We start from the raw sequence: 21,390 nt of genomic DNA, 5'->3' as shown, positions 1-21,390 counted from the left end.
GTGAATGATTCAGGCACAAACCTGAAGTTGAACACGCTCATGTCCACACCAAAGATAAATTATTGCTTAAATTACTGCAAAAAGTTTTTTCTATAGGAATATTCTTTAAACAGTAATTTAAGATACTTTTACAAATATAAATACTTTATATATGTAATTATTTTGTACTGACTGAAAAATCTTCAATTTTAACTTATGTTTAAGGACTTGAGTGAAATGCAAACAAGACGAAAGTTGGAAACGAAGGACAAGTTGAAATCTAAAGACAGTAATATTAAGTATTGAAGAAAGGAAACCAGTTCAGTTTGATTTTTCCATCCTCACTGGCAGATGGAATACTAGAATCCCAAATGGCAACATCATCCTTTTATAATGGCTGCCATGTGTGTCCATCGTCCTATGTCACATTGGAAGATGCAGCTGTACTGACTTAGGTCTCAAGTCCTGTGCCCTCTGTGCATGCTCTGAACCTCTCTGGAAGTCAAGTTCCTAGAAGGTAAACATTGGCCATAAACTGTTATTATATTTACAAGTACCAACTACATCTTTTATTGCTATATTTCTCAAACATTTACTGGACAGTATCACATTGATAAAAATAGGTCTAATAAAATATTTAACATATTTATACCAAAGAATTAGGAAATATTAAAAAACAGAATTAGGGAACATAATTTTAATATATTCTTATCTGGGTTTTTCTGGAAAACCTTGCAAACTGCAATACTTTTGGTAATGAGACTCAATTTTGATATTGTCAGAATGACTAATATCATGTCAATCTCTCCTGAATTTCATGATTTAGTGGGTGATTCAAATTACTTCTTTTCCATAATTCTCTTTACTGTGAAAAGAGGAATAAACATGAAGATAGGAAATTAAACTTTGCTTACGGGGTTTAAACTTATGGATACACAAACACCAAAACCCCTGGAGGCCTTCCCTTGGTGATTTTTTTATTGTGGTACTTGCCACCTTTCCTTGGAAATAGCCTTATCAATACCCTGACTCTTGTGGATTACATGCTTCGATAACCCATAGATTTATTTACAAGCAATCTCTGATAGAGGAATATAAAACATTACCTGCGCTGTTCCGGAGATACTGGCAAGAATGATGTCAGAGAAGAGGAAGACCTCATTTAGTCCATCATTCTCCCACAATTATTTCCAGAAAGGGCATTTTTGCCAGAAGAGAAAAGAGTTACCCCAGCAAGTGCACTCACCCCCACGCCAGCCTCACCCAAGCGGAACACTTGCACCACCCACTCTGCACCCACCCCAACCCCAGTCCCTCCTCCTTCCCCTTCCCTCACACCTTCATTGCAAACAATGACAGGCAATGGCTCCTACCATGCCCTCCGCCCCCCTCGTCCCACCACAGTTCCCTAGGAACAGGCCAAGCGTGTATCACCCACAAATCCCAAGACAAAAAAAAAAAAAAAAAAAAAAACACACAGGAAGGTGGACGTCAAGGGAAAACAGCCTCTTCTATCTTAGAAGGCAAAGGCCAGGCAAGGTGTGCTGCTGCTCGGCCCATGTGAGTCATGGGGCCCACAGATCGGGCACTGACACTAAGGCTTGCTTGCCTGGCTGGCGGAAGAAATGGCTGGGTGGATGGGCACGGACATCAGGCCTCCCCAGTCACTAAGAAGGCACCGCAGACAAGGCAAGCCTCACGCCGTGGATGCCCCACAATGCTGTCGTTGATGGAATGGGAAAGTTTGCTGGTGCATAAGGGTCATCCAGAAGAAGAGAGGTGCAGGCCCTCAGAAACCGTAGAGGAGGAGGAGAGATGCGAGGGGGGTGAGGGAGCGAGGTGTCCGCCTACAAGCTGGCACCCAGCCAGGACAAAGCGCTGCCAACCGCCAAGGGGATGCCACCTTGGATGGCTGATGTGGCCAGAAAGGCCCCTGTGGAGGGAAAGATGTTCTGCCGCCATAGCCTCTGCTTCTCCGCCATCCGGCCTCCGTCAGAGAAGGCAGGCGTGAGCGTGGGCAGGGCGGGAGGCCGAAGGGTGGCAGAATCTCCTTGCTGGCCCTCCCTGCACACACCTGCCTGGCATCCAGACTTCCCGGTGAGCTGCTGGGGGCGGTCGCCGGTTTGGGTGTCGTCCTTTTCCGATGGGAAGGGTGGCTCACCTCCTTCTGCCAGATCGTTCCTACCCTTGCCCATCTCAGGCGGCCACCCGCTCCCCCCACGACGGAACCAGACCATGCCACCCCCCCCAAGCAGTCACCCCACGGAAAACGAACGGCACCCGGCCCCACAGCCAGAGCGGAACTGCACCGAGGGCCTCACCACCAAGAAAGGTGACTTCAAACGGCCCCCAGGCCCACGGGGCAGAGGAGGTGCTCACACCAGCCAACACACATACAGGCGCTCTCTTGCGCGCGCTCTCTCTCTCTCTCTCTGTCTCTCTCTCTCTGTCTCTCTCACACACAAGCCACAGGCACCCTGCCAGGTCGTGATGCTGTGGCGCTCGGCGGCTGGCGAGAAAGGACCCCTTGGTAAAGAGGTGCACATGGGCACAGGGGCAGGCCAGCCTTCCGGGTCACAGGCAGGCGACTTAGGACCCTCGGGGAGACTCACGTACGCAGCCATCAGGCGGGCATGAGGCGGCCAGGGGTGACCTGTCCATGGCTCCGGCGCCGCTTCCTGGACGCCGCGACTGAGGCTTCTTCAGCTCGCCGGGCCCTCCTCCTCCGCTCCGAGGAAGCGCGGACGATCCCCTTGGCTGGCATCCTGGGGAGGGCAGGCCAGAGCCTGACACGGAGGCGCCCGGCCTGGCTGCAGAGGGCTCCCGCCAGACGGACGCGCCCTTGGCAACGGTCGCTGTCATTGTGACAGTCAGCGACTGGCGCATGCGCAGTTGTAAGGTCGGCCCGCGCTCCTGCCAAAGCTGTCAGGCTGCTCCTCTGGAGGCTATGGCGGCTTTGGCGGCGCGATCCGGCGGTCGGGGAGGTCGGGTCAGGCCTCGGCGGCGGCAGCGGGGATGAAGGGCGACACTGCACTGGCTGGGGTGCCTGGGAGGGCGAAGGAGGCTGCTCGGGACCATATCTGTTGGTCTTAAATCTTAAACCTGAGTATACGTTGTCAATCTCCATTAATTGTTGTTTACATGGAGGAATTTTAATGTAGACAAATGGTTATATTTTCATAATATAAATATTTCCCAAAATAAAGTGGACAATATTTAGGAGCTCAGGGATAAGATTCACTCATTATAGTAGAATCAATTTGGCATTAAGATTGTGGCAACTGTACTTTCGGACGACCTTTGATACTCCCACAGTTTAGGGAATTTAACAGTGGATTCAGGGGTTCACAAATCATGTTATACAGACTTACAGAGTGTGTCCTTTTGTATAGATTATAATTAATCCATTCAGAATGTAATGGTGGCTTTTCAGGACGCCAACCAAGTTTAAGTAAAATCCAACTCTGTATTAATTTATATGTGCACAGATACACTTTCAGCTAACTATACTATTTTATATGTGAAGTAAAATTATTTAAAAATTAGTGAACATCAGTACATAACAGTCATTTTACATAAAGTTCATGACCCCTTGCTCACTGGTTCCAACCTCTACATTGTCGAATTAGCTCCTAAGAATATGAAATCAGCCTCCTGTAATCTCTATTAAGGAATTAAACTCCATAGTAAACTAGACTCTCACAATCTTACATGGGGTAAGGAGAGGGCAAAACGTATGACTTCACTTGTTGCTAATGACAGTGTTTCTTTTGGACTTCAGTCAGAGAGAGTAAATGCTTAGCAAGCAGGGTGAAAATAGTGAACTTCTGACATTTGACTAGCTGAGAGAAGCAACTACAGCAAAAGACTGTACACTTTATACTAGAATTCATGGGCCAGAAATACAGAAAAAAACTGGAACCTTATCAAAGAGAAGGGACATTGATTATTTGGAATTATGTAAATTGCACCATATATTTAGGCAATTGAAGTGAGGACACACAGGTTAGGTGCCAAGAGTGATTTCATATTTCATATTACAATATACATAAAAGTCTGATATTAAGAGGTAGAGAACTACTTTTAGATAGGTGGGATTTTTATTGCTCTTTTGAAATAGTTTGATGGATGAGGCTTGGAGAGGTTAGTTAAAATTTGTCAGTCCCATAGAGGTTCAGTAGTAGAAATAAGACAAAAATCCTGCATCTGCTCACTTAGGGTTGCTGTTCTTTCTGGCCTGAAATGCGAATTCCTTATTTTACTTATTTTGTTATTATATATTTATTGCCTAATGAGGATTGGACCAGGGACACAGATGTATTTCCGACATAGGTAGTGAGAGATGAAAAGGACAGATCAAACCAGTTTGGATCCATGTGCTGTTTATTCTGTGATTCCTTAATTTTTAGAATTCTATCATGCAAATTCATTACTTTAATTAACAAAACCTAAAATTTTTAATATGGGGACATTGTGTTCTGGGTTTTAATCAGGTTGCCCATCTATGGTCATGCCTAAGAAAAGAAAATTTTATGAATTTGCTAGAGAAGGGAAAGATGATTTTGCTCTAAGGGGCATTATTAGACATGTTCTTTGTATAGACAGATAAAGGTGTTGTTTTAATTTGAGCAAATAATGAACATCTTAAGGAGACTATGAGTATGAATGACACCTGCAGAAAAGGCAAAAATCTAACCATCAAGTGAACAGCTTGAAAAGCTTTATGCATAAAGCTGGAAGTAAGTGAAAGGAGGAGGAAAAGGAACAGAGGGAATCACAGCGATGGAGAGGATGAGAAAAAAAGAAATGGGAGCAAATAACATCAGTTGGTAGGGAAGAATACTGTAAAATCTCTGCTTACCTGCTTAAGTATACCTCAGTATACCACAGATGTTCGTGGTCATGGTTCTAGAACTGAACAAAGAGTCTAACTCATTACAGCTGCATGATCAGGGTGAGATCCATGGTCGGAATCACTTCTATGGACTAGTTCCTTTTGCTGGCAGTCTCAGGATGTTGGGAAACAGTGGAGTGAAAAATACAGCTAGGAGTATAGAACAGTTTGTAAGGGCTTTGTCTGAGAATGGTGTGAATTCTCACTTCACATTCAGGACTATGAAGTTTCTATTATCACAATCCTAAATCACTACAACTTAGAAGGACGATTAAAGCCTCAGTTCATCGTTTTTTCTCCCCTAGAAGCAGAGCTTCTATTAGATTAATAACCTTCGGGGAATAAACTATAAGAACAATTATAATGAAACAAAAAGTAAAAGTTTCCCAAACTGTCAAAGTAAATAGAACAACTTCTATAAGAAAAACACTGCCCTCTCACAAGAAAGAGGAATAACAACCTCTATAGATGTGTTTTGGTCGAGGAATAATCATTTCAAAGTATACAGTATCATGTATTGTCATTGCATTAGGAGCCAAGTTATCATCTTCATCAACATCATTATAATTAGCATTAGCATTTGCATGTATTGAATAATTATATAGTCGGTAGTCTGCTAACATTTTAACACATATTATCTCTTTTACCCCTATGATAATCATGAGGTAGGTGGCATTACTACTCTGTTTTATAGTATTTATGTCACATAATTAATATAAGAAAAATTATATAAAGTGTTAAAATGCTTTTAAAATATCAGTTCATACAATATAAACTATTATTTAAAAATAAATTATTAACATGTATTGATTACTTCTGCATATTCTGATTCACTGAAACATGAGGTATGACCCCTGCCATCAGAGGCTTATAATTGAATCACAAATGAAAAAGACACACACATCAAAAAAACCCCAGTAATTTTAATATACTGTTCTCCAGGTTCATCCATGTTGTCATAAATAACAGAGTTTTATTATTTTTTAAGGCTAGCTGGTATTCCATTGTGTACATATACCACATTTTCTTTATCCATTCATCCACTGAGGGACCTTTAGGTTGATTTCATGTCTTCGCAATCGTGAATAGTGATGAAATAAAGATGGGAATGAAGGAAGATAAATGTGGAATGATGATCAATGATTACAAAGTGTTTTTTAGGAGTGAGGAAAATGTTCTAATATTAATTGTGGTGATGGTTGCACAACTCTGTGAATAGACCAAAAAGCACTATATTGTGTGCTTTTAAATGGGTGAACTGTATGATATGTAACTTATATATCAATAAAATTGTTTAAAAAATAGTAAATTTTACAAATATGTTAATTCCTAATAACAAATATACAGTGAAGAAAAATATATTTCCATGCATTAAGAAATGTTGGAATATTTGCTATGGTCTGTATGCCTTCCAAAATTCATGGGTTGAAATTTAATCCCCATTGTGGCAGTATTAAGGGATATGGCTATTAGGAGGTGGTTGAGTCATGAGGGCAGCCTCATGAATAGGATTAGGTGCCCTTATAAAAAGGCTTGATGGTGGGAGTTTGCACCCTTCTTCCCCTTCTATCCCTTCTGCCATGTGAGAACATAGATTTCCTCCCCTCTTGAGGGTGAAGCAACAATGTACCATCTTGGAAGCCAAGATCATGCTCTCACCAGACACTGAACCTCAAACACCCTGGTCTTGAACTCTCAGGCTCCAGAACTATGGCAAATAAATTTCTATTATTTATAAATTACCAAGTCTGTGACATTCTCTTACAGGAGCACAGATGTCTAAGACATCATTAAAGCAAAGTATCTTTCTCAGAAATCAGTAAAGTGGTTATAGAAACAGAAGCTGTATATATAAATCACTCTATCAAGAGATTGATGGTTTCTATTCATGCAGACATCTGACCACTCAGATGAAAACCCAAGATAATCTGTTTCAGACATAGATGTTTCTCAAATAATGAGAACACCTATATCCCTTAACAAAATTTGGTATTATTTTTTTTTCTTTAACATTTTAGATAAATTAATAAATTTTAGTAGCCTTTCATTATTTTTTCCTTGTCTCCTAGGTCCTCATGTTCTCCTTTCACTCATTCTCCATCTCTGCTGGACTTTTTTTAGTTTTTTATATATCACAGGTCATTTTTCAAGTTACAGTTAACACACCTACATTCCCTCTACCTGACATTGTCATTACATTCTACCATGTTTACAACTCTAAAGCCTCACATGATTTGAATTAATAATTTTTCTTCTATAAACATGACCAAATTTTCAGCTATAGTAGCTTTGCACAAATTCACTATATTAATACTTTCATTTTATTTATAACACTCATCACAATTACTTTGTAAAATCAGTTTTCCCAACTAAACTTAACATTTAATGGAATCTCGTAATGTGTTTGTTCTACTCATGTTGTATTTTAATTATTATTATAAGACCACTGTTTGTAAGTCCATCTCAGTAAGGATAGTATGAATAGATTAATAAATAAATGGATGACTAATAGTATATTATTAAAATAGTATATCAGGGAAAGAAAGCTAACTATATTTTGTCAACATTTGGTTTTAGGTGCTTAAGGAACAGCCAAATGTACATTTGATGTATTTAGCACAATAAATAAATTTGAAATTTATGTCAAAATAGAAGGATTGGGATTCATGGCCTTTCAATTTGTGGACATAGAATAGATCACCAAGGAAAAAAGGTGGCAGAGGGGAAGCTAGAACTCAAAAAAAAAAAAAAAAACCCAAAAGAAACTTGTGTTAGACATAAAAATTTTAAGGAGAACATTTACAAGGTGTCAATGCCATAAAAATTTAAAATATTTGGAAGTTTAAAAAATAATCAAGATGTCCTCATTTACCATTTTGAAAATATACTCAAATGTATTAATTATTTCAAGGAACTCTTTCTAACTTTCATAACATAGTGGAAGGTATTGAAATAAACAAATTCCTTAAGATTACACTCTAGAATTTAGGATGTGAAGGTAGGCTATAAACTAGCAAGTTTCAGTAAGTACAAAACTGAAAAAAAAGTGGAAAATTATTGTTTCTTTTGATTTCATTCTTGTGTGGAAGACACAGTCATGTATTTATGCTAAGTGTAGTTGTGAATAGAAGCAAAAAAAATTGAAATTATAAGAACAACGTTTCACATATTAAACCATTTCTTCCGTCAAATCAAAATTCATTACCCTTCTGGCTGGCTTGTTTTATCGCTTCAATTGTAACTGTTTTGGTTTGTTTTGCTTTAGGCCCACTCAGACCTCCAGGCATTTGACACCATAATATTCTCAAACACACAAGCCAGATTTGAGATCTGTGTGATTATTAAGAGGTTAAAAACTGGATGTGGTTCCAAAGGCACCACCATCATTAAAGTGGCATGTCACTTTATCCAGGTAGAAGTCCAAGTAGGAGAATATACACATTATTTCCCTGTTGTGTAACCCAGAAGTCGAGCAAGAGGTGCTGAATATTTATTCATTTTAGCAATTATCATTGAATCACTGTTTACTTCTTACAATATATGTAATAGAATAATTTTCAAAACAAGCAGGCCACCAAAAAATGAAAACTCATTACTGAAAAGATAGTGTTACCAGTATTTCTGAAAATCATATAAAAAAGGAATTGTATCATTTTCCAATGCTTTCATGAGACAACATGCCACAGCATGAGAGGAAATGACATATTCAAGAGACAGTCACTAGTCAAGTTTGGCTTATGATTGAGTGCCCATGGGGTAGCAGTTGGAGATGAGATGTGACAGTAAGTTGGGTCCAGATTGCCACAGGTCTCAGATGCTATGCTTATAAGTTTACATTATTTTTTTTAAGCAGAGGAATGGTATGATCAATGGCAGGCTTTTAAATCAGAATCCATGAGTGAACTAGGTGAGGTCCAAATAAGAAACCTTTTCCTCAATGTCCCTGTGGTGCTTTGTTTTGTGCACCTTTATTGTTTGTTTTTTTTGTTTGTTTGTTTGTTTTTATTTCATCTTATTGTTATGGGGGATACAGAATTGCAGGTTATATACGTTTCCCATGTACCGCCTTTCCCCCCAAGTCAGAGCTCCAGGCGTGTCTGTTCCCCAGGTAGTGCGCGTTGCACCCATCATGTAGGTATATGTCCCTCCCCCCCCACCCCGCCTTCTCGAGTCAGCACCTTCAACCGTTACCATTCCCCAAACGGTGTGCAATGCACTCATTGTGTAGGCATACACCCATCCCCTCCCCCACCCCCCACCTCAGTCTGATATCCGATTGGTGTCGTTCCCAGATGTGTATTTAGGTGATGATCAGGGAAACCAATTTTCTGGTGAGTATATGTGATGCTTGTTTTTCCATTCTTGGGATACTTCACTTAATATAATGGGTTCCAACTCTCTCCAGGAGAACCACAGAGATGTCGTATCTTCATTATTTCTTATAGCTGAGTAATATTCCATGGTATACATATACCACAATTTACTAATCCATTCATGTATTGATGGGCATTTGGGTTGTTTCCACATCTTTGCTATTGTGAATTGTGCTGCTATAAACATTCGGGTACATGTGTCTTTGTTACAGAATGACCTTTTTACCTTTGGGTATATGCCCAATAATGGGATTGCTGGATCGAATGGCAGGTCTACTTGAATATGTTTAAGATACCTCCATAATGCTTTCCACAGGGGTTGCACTAGTTTGCAGTCCCACCAGCAGTATATGAGTGTTCCTGTCTCTCGGCATTCACGCCAACATGTGTTGTTATGGGATTTTTTGATAAAGGCCATTTTCACTGGGGTTAAGTGATATCTCATTGTGGTTTTGATTTGCATTTCTCTGATGATTAGGGATGTTGAGCATTTTTTCATATGTTTGTTAGCCATTCTTATATCTTCTTTTGAGAAATTTCTATTCATGTCATTTGCCCACTTTTTGATAGGGTTGTTCGATTTTTTCTTGCTGATTTTCCTGAGTTCTAAATAGATTCTTGTTGTCAGTCCTTTATCTGATGTGTAGTATGCAAAATTTTTTTCCCATTCTGTAGGTGGTCTGTTTATTCTCTGAACTGTTTCTTTGGCTGTGCAGAAGCTTTTTAATTTAATCATGTCCCATTCATTTATTTTTGTTGCTGCTGTGATTGCCTTGGGGGTCTTCCTCATAAATTCTTTGCCTAGGCCAATGTCTGTAAGAGTCTTTCCTACATTTTCTTCTAGAATTCTGACTGTATCACGCCTAAGGTTTAAGTCTGTTATCCACCGTGATTTGATTTTTGTGAGAGGTGAAAGCTGTGGGTCCTGTTTCAGTCTTCTACAAGTGGCTAACCAATTCTCCCAGCACCATTTATTGAATAGGGATTCTTGTCCCCAGAGTATATTCTTTCCCGCTTTGTCAAAAATTAGGTGACTATATGAGGATGGTTCTATATTTGGATTTTCTGTTGTGTTCCACTGGTCTGTGTCCCTGCACTTGTGCCAATACCAGGCTGTTTTAAGAACCACGACCTTGTAGTATAGTTTGAGGTCTGGCAAATTAATACCTCCCATTTTGTTTTTGTTGCTTAAAATTGCTTTTGCTATACGGGGTCTTCTTTGATTCCATACAAAGTGTATAATTATTTTCTCTATGTCTGTAAAGAATGATGTTGGTAATTTAATAGGGATTGCATTGAATCTATAGATCACTTTGGGTAGTATAGACATTTTAACAATGTTGATTCTTCCGATCCACGAGCATGGTATATTTTTCCATCTATTTGCAAGTTCTGCTATTTCTTTTCTCAGTGTTTCATAGTTTTCCTTATAGAGGTCCTTTACCTCTTTAGTTAGATATATACCTAGATATTTTATTTTCTTTGTTGCTATTTTGAAGGGTATTGAGTCTTTAATTTGGTTTTCCGATTGACTGTTATTGGCATATATAAATGCCTCTGATTTGTGTATATTAATTTTGTAGCCTGAGACTTTGCTATATTCGTTACTCAATTCCAGGAGTCTCATGGTTGAATCCTGGGGGTTTTCCAGATATAACATCATATCATCAGCAAAAAGTGAGAGTTTGATCTCTTCCTTCCCTATTTGGACTCCCTTGATTCTGCTCTCTTGCCTGATAGCTCTCGCAAGGACTTCCAATGCTATGTTGAAAAGTAATGGAGACAATGGGCAGCCCTGTCTGGTTCCAGTTCTAAGTGGGAGTGCTTTCAGTTTTTCCCCATTCAGTATGATGTTGGCTGTGGGTTTGTCATATATGGCTTGTATCATTTTTAGGTAGGTTCCATCAATGCCTATTTTGTTAAGCGTTTTTATCATAAAAGAGTGTTGAATTTTGTCAAATGCTTTTTCTGCATCTAATGAGAGTATCATATGGTTTTTGGTTTTGCTTCTATTTATGTGGTGAATTACATTTATAGATTTACGTATGTTGAACCACCCCTGCATCTCTGGGATGAAGCCCACTTGGTCGTGGTGGATTACTTTTTTGATAAGTACTTGGATTCGATTTGCTAGTATTTTATTGAAAATTTTTGCATCTATATTCATGAGGGAAATTGGTCTGTAGTTCTCTATTTTTGTTGTGTCCTTTCCAGGTTTTGGTATCAATGTTATGTTGGCTTGGTAGAACGTGTTGGGGAGAATTCCATCCTTCTCAATATTGGAGAATAGTTTATGTAGGATGGGCACCAGTTCTTCTTTGTATGTATGGGAAAATTCAGGTGTGAACCCATCTGGACCAGGGCTTTTCTTTTTGGGAAGGTTTTTTATTGCTGTTTTGATTTCAGTTCTTGATATTGGTCTGTTCAGGTACTCTATTTCTTCCTGGTTGAGCCTGGGAAGACTATGTGTTTCTAAAAATTTGTCCATTTCCTCCACGTTCTCCAGTTTGTGTGCATAAAAATTTTTGTAGAATTCATAGATGATATCTTGTATCTCTGTAGCGTCGGTTGTGATTTGGGAAGGTTTTTTATTGCTGTTTCGATTTCAGTTCTTGATATTTGTCTGTTCAGGTATTCTATTTCTTCCTGGTTGAGCCTGGGAAGACTATGTGTTTCTAAAAATTTGTCCATTTCCTCCGCATTCTCCAGTTTGTGTGCATAAAGATTTTTGTAGAATTCATAGATGATATCTTGTATCTCCGTAGCATCGGTTGTGATTTCTCCTTTCATGTTCCTAATGGAGGTTATTAGAGATTTTACTTTTGTGTGCACCTTTATTGTTTATCATCCTGACTCTTCAGAAAATTCAAAGCTCTCCCTACTGCACCATCCATAAGTCAAGGTTCTAAAAGTAAAACACCCAGTGGAGTAGGCTCTTTGCTAAAACAATAGTAAAGCCCGCTGTAGATATGGTGGACTAAGGAGAAGAGTAGCACAGAGGCCATGCAGCCATCACAGTGTGGTGAGGGGCTGGTGACTGGTACTGTGGCACGTGTGACCAAAGAGACAGTAACCTTGGAAGCACATTAGAAAAGGCACATGAGCTCAGGGAGCAAGCTGTTTCAAGCTCTTTATAGCTTCCCTTTTGTACTGAATAAATTAAATTTCCCTATCACAGTGAAACACTACTGTCTTTTTGAATTTACATGTTCCACACCATACTTGTGACCTCATAGCAGATTCTACGTTGGCAACTAAGTTGAAACCTGAGACCCCAGTCTCCTGCTCAGCTCAAACCCTTGTTCAACAGAGCCAACAGGAGTGTTCCACTTTGTTTAAATCACTGTCTACATTTTGTTTCCTCAGGCTGTAGTTAAAAGTCACACTCAGTGGTGGTCCCTGAAGTGAGATATATATCCAGGGGCCATTACCTCCTTCTCTTCCTTTTCTTCCCTGTTATGGTTCCTGGAAATAGATGTCAATTTCAGTCCATATATTAAGAAAAAATGGGACTCCTGTCTCCTAAGGATATTCAGGGGAGTTGGGGAAGGAGGATATAGCAGCATTTCTTGATAATAAGAAGAGGAAAAGCTATAATCTAGACTTAGCAATTCTATATTAGGTCTGTACTCCAAGGGAACACATACATATTTTCCAGGGGAAGACTATGAGAATTCTAGAGCAAAGTATAAGGTCAAAATATGGGAAATGGCTTTAATGTTCATCAGCTAAGAGGGAGGGCAGGATGGTGAACTACACACATCTTAAAACTCTCTCAAGGAGAGGATTAAAAGTTACAGGTGGATGCCTAACTACAGATGATGATTCTTCTTGGAAAGAGCACTGTAAAACACTGGAGAAGTGACAGGACATTCAAAGTAAAGAATATGAAGGGGTGATTCATTCAGCAAGATTGGAGTGAACTTTGGGGAAGCATCCACACAAGGGGAAGGGCAGGAGGAGAGTGCCCTGGGGCTCCAAGCTCACCCCACAGGCACTGTGACCAGAGCTGTGAGGAAGCCCCCAGTGCTCCCACACACCTCTGATCTGATCAGGGGGCTGCCCTACAGGATGGATCTACCTCTACGGTTCCCATGCTGCTGGCTGACCCCAACATGGCTCCTTGCCCACACATCCAGTGCACAGCTCCAGCTCAGAGGCTCCTGCTGTACAGCTGGGGTCTGTGGCTCCACTCCTGAGTCTCCAGTGCTGCCCTTGGGAACCCAGCCTCCATTAGCAAGAATTCACCACAGTTGCCAGTCTGTGGCTCTGTCATGGAGGCTCCAGCGCTACCCTCGGGCCTGGAGACTCCACTCCCCAGCCTCTACCTGACCCTGGGCCCACAGCTCTGCCCACAAGGCTCAACTACTGCCCTTGGACCTGAAGCTCCACCCCTGTGCCTCTAGTGCTCTTACTGGGCCTGCAACTCTGTCCTCAAGATTCCAGCACTGGGCCTGGGCCCTGAGAATCTTTCCCTGAGGCTCCACCATTGCTTCTGGGCCCAAGGAACAGCCCTGTGGTCCAATGCTCCACCAGGGACCCTCCAGGCTGTAGCAACCATTACATCTAAACTTGGTTCAAGCAAATGTCCACAACCCAGATACCCATGACCACTGCCTAGATAGCCTCACCCAGCTGCTACTGTCATTTCTGCAGGGAGATCCTGGGTAGAGTAATCTCCTGCAATGCCAGCCTCTGTGGAGAATGTCTTACCCAGCCCTCAACCTGAGCTTCGAACAACCAACCGGGGAACAAGCCACCACTCCACACAAAGATCATCCAGTGCCAGTTTGAACTGGGACAATCACAAGGGAACAGAACAAACCAAAACATCTGTGTTACAGGCTCTCAGTGTGCCTACCCCTCCCCTGCTGGGGCAATCTTCCAGAGTAGGACACAAAAGCACCATCTAGAGACCTCCCCTTCTTCTCAGTAAGTAGGAGAGTTCCCTGCAAAGGAGAACAGGTGCCCTACAAACCTATCAGCTTGGAGTTGAGAAGAGGAATTCAGATGTGAAGAAACCAGCAAAAGAACTCTGTCAACATGAGAAAATAAAGCAGTTCAACCACCCCCAAAGGATCACAATGGATCTACAGTAGTAGATGCAAACCAAAACAGAAATTGTTGAAATGTTAGAAATGAAATTCAAATATGTATGGCAAATAAGATGAATGGAATTGAAGAGAAAGTTGAAAATGAACAAAACGAAGCCAGAAAAATATTTCAGGATATCAATGAAAAAAATGAAAATGTTGCTAAAGAACTAGGGAAGATGAGAAAAATATCATAGAACTTAAAGAAATGAAAGAGTCTATGTGGGGAATTTCAACACACAGCAGAAAGCTTCAGCAAGCTAAACCAAGGAGAAGAAACAATCTCAGAGCTTGAAGCCAAGGGTCTCAAACCAATCCAGTCATTTGAAGATACAGAAAAGAGAATAAAGAAGACTGAACCATCACTCAAAGAAACATGGGACTATCTAAAGTGAATTAATATATGAATTATAGCTATCCCTGAGAGAGAAGAAGAAAGCAAAAAGCATGGTAAATCTACTCAAGGGAATTATTGAGGGAGAATTCCCTGGTATCACCAGAGATTCAGATATCCAGATACAAGAGGGTCATCGAACACTAGGAAGATTCACAGCAAATAGGACATCTCCAAGACACACAGTTATCAGCTTGAGCAAAGTCACAATGAAGGAGAAAATTCTACAAGCAGCAGGACAAAAGCAGCAACTGACCTACAAAGGAAACCCATCATGCTAACAGCAGACTTCTCAGTGAAGACCTTAATAGATTGGGATACCATCATCAATATTCTTAAATAGAACAACTGCCAGCCAAGAGCCCAGTATCCTATGAAACTAACTTTTATAAATGATGGAGAAATAAAAACTTTTCCAAATAAGCGAACACTGAGGGAATTTGTCACTACTAGGACTGCCCTACAGGAAATGTTCAAAACTGAATTATACATGAACAGCACAATAGATACCCTAAAATCACCAAAAAGTTAAAGCTCATAGCTCTTAAGAAAAAACAGCACAAGAGGGAAAACAAAGCAATAAGGTATGCCACATGATGAGCAGAACAGCATCCCACATATCAGTACTAACACCCAACATAAACAGTCTAAATGCCCCACTTAAAAGACACAGACTGGCTGAATGGATGAAAAGACACAACTAAAGAATCTGCTGTCTACAGGAAACACATTTAATCCACAAAGATACACAGACTCAAGGTAAAGGGATGAAAAAAATATTCCACACAAATGGAAACCAAAATAGAGCAGGTATAACCATGCTCATATCATAAAACAGACTTTAACTGAACGATGGTAAAGAAAGATAAAGATGGTCACTGAATAATGGTAAAGGGAGCAATTCAACTAGAAGACATAACAATCCTAATTATATAGGCACCTAACATAGGAGCACCCACATTCATAAAGCAAATCATAATAGATCTAAGCAAAGAGATAAATAGGAGCAACATAATTACTGAGGACTTCAATATCCCACCATCAGAGCTGGACAGATAATTGAGGCAGAAAATTAATAAAGAAACACTGGACTTAAACCCAACTCTAGAAAAAATCTAACAAACATTTATAGACCATTCTACCCCAAAACTACAGAATATACCTTCTTCTCATCAGCACATGGGACATTCTCTTAGGCTAATCATATCTTAGGCAACAAAATATGCCCCAGCAAATTAAAAAAAAAATTAAAATAATACCATGTAGCTTTTCAGTGCACAGTGGAATGAATCTAGAAATCAATTCCAAGAGAAACACTCAAATCTACACAAAGTCATGGAATTAAACAACCTGTTGCTGAATGATGGTTGGGTCAATGAACAGATTAAGATGGAAATGAAAAGATTCCCCAAACTGAACAACAAAGGGGAGACAAGCTATCAAAATCCAAAGGATACAGTAAAAGCAGTCCTAAAGGGAAAATTCAAAGCATTAAATCCCTACATGAAAAAGATAAAAATATCACAAATTAAAAACCTAGTATCAAATCTCAAAGAACTAGAAAAGGAAGAGCAAATCAAACCCAAAGTCAGAAGAATAAAAGAAATAACAGAGGTCATAGCATAACTAAATGAACTGGAACACAAACAAACAAACAAAAATACAAAGGACCAACAAAACAAATAGTTGGTTCTTTGAAAAGGTAAACAAAATTGATAGATCTATAGCTAGATTAACCAGAAATAAAAGAGAGCAGACCCAGACAAGCTCAATCAGAAAAGAAAAAAGGAGACATTACAACTGATACTACAGAAATATAAAATATCACCCATGATTACTACAAAAATCTCTATGTCCATAAACTACAAAACATAGAGAAAATGGACAAATTCCTGGAAACACACAGTCTCCCAAGACTCAGTCAGGAATAAATAGAAATCCTGAACAGACCAATAATAACCAGTGATATTGAAGCAATAATAAAAAATCTCCCCCCCCCCAAAAAAAAAAAGAGGCCCCAGACTAGATGGAATCACAGCTGAATTCTACCAGACCTACAAAGAAGAACTGGTACTAATGCTACAGGAATTATTTCATAATATCATGAAGGAGGAAATCCTCACTAACTCATTCTGTGGAGCCAGTATCACCTTGATACCAAAGCCAGGAATAAAACACAACAAAAAAGGAAAACCACAGGCCAATATGCCTTGTGAAAATGGAGGCAAAAATTCTCCATAAAATACTAGTAATCTGAATTCAATAGCACATCAGAAAAAAAAAAAAAAAAGAAAAGAAAAGAAAAAAGAAGAGGGCTTCATCCCAGGGATGCAAAGATGGTTCAACATACACAAATCAATAAATATGATTCACCACATAAACAGAAGTAAAAACAAAGACCATATGATCATCTCAGTAGATACAGAAAAATCATTTGACAATCCAGCACACTTTTATAATAAAAACCCTCAATAAATTAGGCATAGAAGGAACATACATCAAAATTATAAAAGCCATACATGACAAACCCACCACCAACATCATCCTAAATGGGGAAAAGTTGAAAGCACTCCCCCTAAGAACTGGAACAAGACAAGGGTGCCCACTGTCACCACTTCTATTCAACATAGTGCTGGAAGTACTAGCTAGAGCAATCAGGCAAGAGAAAGAAATAAAGCGTATCCAAATCAGGAAAGAGGAGGTCAAACTTTCACTTTTCAGTGATGATATAATCCTGTATCTGGAAAATTCCAAAGAAGAGCTATTGCTTTATAGTTGCATGTGCACAGATGTGTAGTTTTATCAACTCTTTAGTATAAATATTGTACATATTTCAACTTCCATTCGATAGATCTCAGCTTGTTAACCACCTTTTCTGTGAATTTCCATCTCTACTGCCATTGTTATTTGAGGACACCTCCTAGTACGAGAATACAATCTTCTCAAGTAGCCTTATTATTCTGCTGCTACCATTCAGGCTTCCTGTGCTCATTATTTATTGTTGTATTCCAATGAGCTTAGGTAAAGGAAGGACAAAAGTTATTTATACTTGCTCCTTCCAGCTGATTGTGGCAACCTTATTCTATGTGACCATCTCTTTACCCATATGAGACCACACTCCTTGCATTCCTCTTCACATAATAGGTTGGTGGCAGTATTTTATGCCATTATCACCCATCTTCTGAACCCATTTATCTATAGCCTGTGGAATAAGATCATGAGAATCATGAGGAGACTGTTGGGGTAATGGATATTGGTGCAGATAATGTCTTTAGGAAATGCTTATTAACTTAGGATTAACAACCAAAAAAGCTGTTTCTGAATACTATGTGGAAATATGTAAAGATGGATTTTCTGTATAGAAGCCAAAGAAACAGTATGCTTACCAAACTTGTTTAACTTTTAAAGCAATAGAATTCAATCTTGTCAACTCAGTGTTCCCATGGCATTAATATTTTGAATTGTCCTCTTTTATGGCCTGAAATGAAATGCATAGGAAATAACGATGAGCCAAACACTTAAAATCAAGATAATGTATATAATGACCAAAGTTAATATAGAGAAATGTGCATAATCCAGCTATCCATTCATTAACTTAACAAACGTTTTACTGCCTTATGTGTGGGACAAGTTTAAAGGTGCTAGTTATGTGAAAATAAACAAAAATGAAAACTGACAGAAATCTCTGCTGATCAGCAACCTTAATTCCATGTGCCATGTTAATTTACCTTTGCCTTATAACCTAACATAATGACATTTTCAGAGATTAGGGCATGGACATCTTTCCTGGGACATTTTTCTCTCTACTTCTTTAATGTTCTGTGAAATGGTGTAGGTTTAACAGACAAACAACAATGCCAACTCTTCGCAACTCCAAGGCCTAATTGATAATACCTGGCCAACTATGAATGACAGATGATGATTTTCTCAGGGGAAGAATATTCAATTTCCTCACATAAACCATTTGCACTCTTTCTGGGTGGGGTTCCTTTGGGTTAATTCATCTTATTATAATGTTTTTATTTTTCTGTAACCACTTAAATACTATAATAAAATTTAGAATGTAAATACTTCAGTAAAAATTTTTAAGTGTACTACAAAGGATTAGACAAAACAAGATTACAATGATTTCAATAAACTACAGTGTGATATTTTGACACGTAACAGGAATTGTTCCTAAGTTATGTTCTTAAACATTCACCAGACTGGTAAAGCCATCACATAGGAAACACTTCAATGAACCAAGTGCTACACAAAGCTCAGAAAATGTATTTCCTTATTAACACACACACATTCACACACAGAGACACATACATATGAAACTTATTGAGTAGTTTGTGCAAGTGCTGTTGCTATCCTTATGACATAGACTGACACCAAGACCCATAGTGGTTAAGAACTTCTCCAAGGACACACCACTAATAACAAACAAATCATGACATGAACTCATATTAGCTGATCCTCAGAGACCCCCAAATTAATTACTCTTTTATGCTTTAACAATTTGGTACAATGTTTTTAAAAATCACTTTACTGAAAATTCTGTTTACTAACTAACCCATTTTTCAGTAGTTTCTTAAATTGTCAGAACAAGTGTTATGAGAATGCACTCCCTCAGGAATAGTAAACGATATGAAATCACAGCAAACTTGCTGTAAGGGAAGAACTCCATATAAGGGTAAATGAATAGAATGATTATGGTGTTTAGAGAATGTACATTAACTGGGTTCTACAAAGAGTTGAAGTCTTTAAGACTTACCCAGACATAAATCAGGGCACCCTAAAAAGGGCTATTAATGATGAAGCTAAAGAATGGAGGAGACAACCTATAGTGGCAACAGAGCAAGTGGAGACTTGGATGATATATGCCATTGTATGATCGTAGTCTTATATATATAAGGAGGAGAAACAAGCCTTAATAATACGTCAGTTATTGGGTGGTGTGGGAGAGGAAAGGTAAAAACCTGGGGGGGAAAATGGGTCACAGGCCATGTAATAAGTTCAGATTTCTAAAGAGTGTGAGAAAACAACCTATTTGTTTATTATTAGATGTATTTCCTCTTCTTTAGTAAGAAGGTTAGGAATCGCAGTGCTATATTAACTGCAAAACAGATCCTTGAAGGAGGGCTGGTTTCTCATATTTAGAGAAAGCTAAGACTCTGAAGGAATACAGATCATCCAGCAAATTCAGAAATATGATCAACACAGAGAAATCTCTTAATGTCAAAATTTGTATTTTCGACACAAGTAAGATCTAAATATATTTTCTGATTTTATGGGGTTTTTATTGTGGTTTTATTGGGGGTTTGTTTCCTGCCAGACCACATCATGAGTTGCTTGTCTATATTATTTACTTCTCAAAAATTACCAGTGGTAGGTGCTATCCCAAGACACAATAGAAAAGAAGTAAATCTTTGCATAAAGAAAGCAAAGGATGAGTTCCTCTTCTATTCAGACAGAGTTAAGCCATCCTGCCCAGCTCCCCCCACCACCCCACGCCACTTATACTCTGCTGCTTCATGTATAAGGAGATAGCTCCATTTTTAAATCACAGGCTGCATTTCAAGTTAACTTGCTCATAACCATCCTAAATACTTTACTTTGGATGGCACATAATAACCTTCAGATAATTTTTCACACAATGTCAAGTGAAAATAACAAAAAGAAAAAAATTGATAAATAGTACTGAAATATCTTAGGCCTAAATTCAGAGGCAGATGTGAATCTAAAGACTTAATCCTTGGTGCCTCTCATGTGCACAGGCCCTTTGGAGGCTCTATTTTGATTTCTATTTGTATTTTTTAATTCCTTTTTCTTAATGAGGACATGTTTCATGCTTCTCAAAACTTAGGTTTTTTCTTGGATATTTTAGAATTATTTCCATCAGTGATTTCCTTCCGAAACGCACATTCGATGATGTCCAAACACTGCAATTTCCTTCTGTGGAAACTGTTACAAAGTGTTTGACAGAAAAGTGAAGCAAAATATTCCAAAGTAAAGAACTGAAAATATAATATTATAGTGAGGGAAATAAAAGGAAGATATACATATTTAATGGGAATTTATATCCCAGTTAAATCCCGGATAAGCCTGTGTATCTTGCTCTGAATTCTAACTTACATCATCTTGTCTCCTAAGTTATTATTTCACTATTTTTGTTTTTAAACTTGAGCAAAGGGGTTGCCTTATGTCTGTCATCCATGGGATTAAGTATTCAACCTCACTTTAATTTACCCAGATTAAGAACATCTTGTTGCAATAGAACAAGATTAAATGAGAACATGCCATTATGTAACTTCCTCTCTATAAGCTTAGGCACAATTAGCTGTTAGTGGTTACAACAGTTATAATTGTACCTGTGGACCTCAGTCTCTTACTTCCAAGATCATGCCAATCATTTTGAGAATTTTTTTAGGAAAAAAATACTATAATATATAATGCAGATGATTTTCCAGGTTATGTAATTTCTTAGAATATTATATTTATGTTATTTACAAGAAAGCATATATATATATATATATATGTTGGTAAATGCTATCTTAAATGTAAAATAGAATATAGAATAATATTTTTTAAAAATTATCAGTTGAAAATTATCTGACTGTTTTTTACTTGAATCAATATATTTTAAAAATTCATCCTTAACTCAATTTTATT

The sequence above is a fragment of the Eulemur rufifrons genome, chromosome 4 (genome assembly GCF_041146395.1).
Source record: "Eulemur rufifrons isolate Redbay chromosome 4, OSU_ERuf_1, whole genome shotgun sequence".
In the NCBI taxonomy this organism is placed as follows: domain Eukaryota; kingdom Metazoa; phylum Chordata; class Mammalia; order Primates; family Lemuridae; genus Eulemur; species Eulemur rufifrons.
This window is presented reverse-complemented; position numbering follows the sequence as displayed.